Here is a 1,599-nt window from a genome sequence, read left to right as displayed (position 1 = left end):
ACTCAAGGTAGCTAAAGCTAGTTCAAGCTAACTCAAGCTAGCTAAAGCTAAGACAAGCTAACTCAAGCTAACTCAAGCTAACTCAAGCTAACTCAAGCTAACTAAAGCTAGTTCAAGCTAACTCAAGCTAGCTAAAGCTAACTCAAGCTAACTCAAGCTAACTCAAGCTAGCTCAAGCTAACTCAAGCTAGTTCAAGCTAACTCAAGCTAGCTAAAGCTAACTCAAGCTAACTCAAGCTAACTCAAGCTAACTCAAGCTAGCTAAAGCTAACTCAAGCTAACTCAAGCTAACCCGAGCTAACTCAAGCTAGCTCAAGCTAACCCAAGCTAGCTAAAGCTAACTCAAGCTAACTCAAGCTAATTCAAGCTAACTCAAGCTAACTCAAGCTAACTCAAGCTAACTCAAGCTAGCTAAAGCTAACTCAAGCTAACTCAAGCTAACTCAAGCTAACCCGAGCTAACTCAAGCTAACTCAAGGTAGCTAAAGCTAGTTCAAGCTAACTCAAGCTAGCTAAAGCTAAGACAAGCTAACTCAAGCTAACTCAAGCTAACTCAAGCTAACTCAAGCTAACTCAAGCTAGTTCAAGCTAACTTAATGAAGTTAACCCAAGCTAACTTGGGTTAATGAAGTCAAACTCAAGCTAACCCGAGCTAACTCAAGCTAACTCAAGCTAATTCAAGCTAACTCAAGCTAACTCAAGCTAATTCAAGCTAACTCAAGCTAATTCAAGCTAACTCAAGCTAGCTCAAGCTAACTCAAGCTAACCCAAGCTAACTTAAGCTAGCTTAAGCTAATTAAAGCTAATTAAAGCTAACTCAAGCTAACCCAAGCTAACTTAAGCTAGCTCTAGCTGGCTGCCACTGTTAGGCCATTTGGGAGCGCTTTTCTCGCACTCTGATTGGCTGCCACTGTTAGGCCATTTGGGAGCGCTTTTCTCGCACTCTGATTGGCTGCCACTGTTAGGCCATTTGGGAGCGCTTTTCTCGCACTCTGATTGGCTGCCACTGTTAGGCCATTTGGGAGCGCTTTTCTCGCACTCTGATTGGCTGCCACTGTTAGGCCATTTGGGAGCGCTTTTCTCGCACTCTGATTGGCTGCCACTGTTAGGCCATTTGGGAGCGCTTTTCTCGCACTCTGATTGGCTGCCACTGTTAGGCCATTTGGGAGCGCTTTTCTCGCACTCTGATTGGCTGCCACTGTTAGGCCATTTGGGAGCGCTTTTCTCGCACTCTGATTGGCTGCCACTGTTAGGCCATTTGGGAGCGCTTTTCTCGCACTCTGATTGGCTGCCACTGTTAGGCCATTTGGGAGCGCTTTTCTCGCACTCTGATTGGCTGCCACTGTTAGGCCATTTGGGAGCGCTTTTCTCGCACTCTGATTGGCTGCCACTGTTAGGCCATTTGGGAGCGCTTTTCTCGCACTCTGATTGGCTGCCACTGTTAGGCCATTTGGGAGCGCTTTTCTCGCACTCTGATTGGCTGCCACTGTTAGGCCATTTGGGAGCGCTTTTCTCGCACTCTGATTGGCTGCCACTGTTAGGCCATTTGGGAGCGCTTTTCTCGCACTCTGATTGGCTGCCACTGTTAGGCCATTTGGGA

This window comes from Convolutriloba macropyga, unplaced genomic scaffold (genome assembly GCF_964194025.1).
Source record: "Convolutriloba macropyga unplaced genomic scaffold, txConMacr16.3 SCAFFOLD_744, whole genome shotgun sequence".
In the NCBI taxonomy this organism is placed as follows: Eukaryota; Metazoa; Xenacoelomorpha; order Acoela; family Convolutidae; genus Convolutriloba; species Convolutriloba macropyga.
This window is presented reverse-complemented; position numbering follows the sequence as displayed.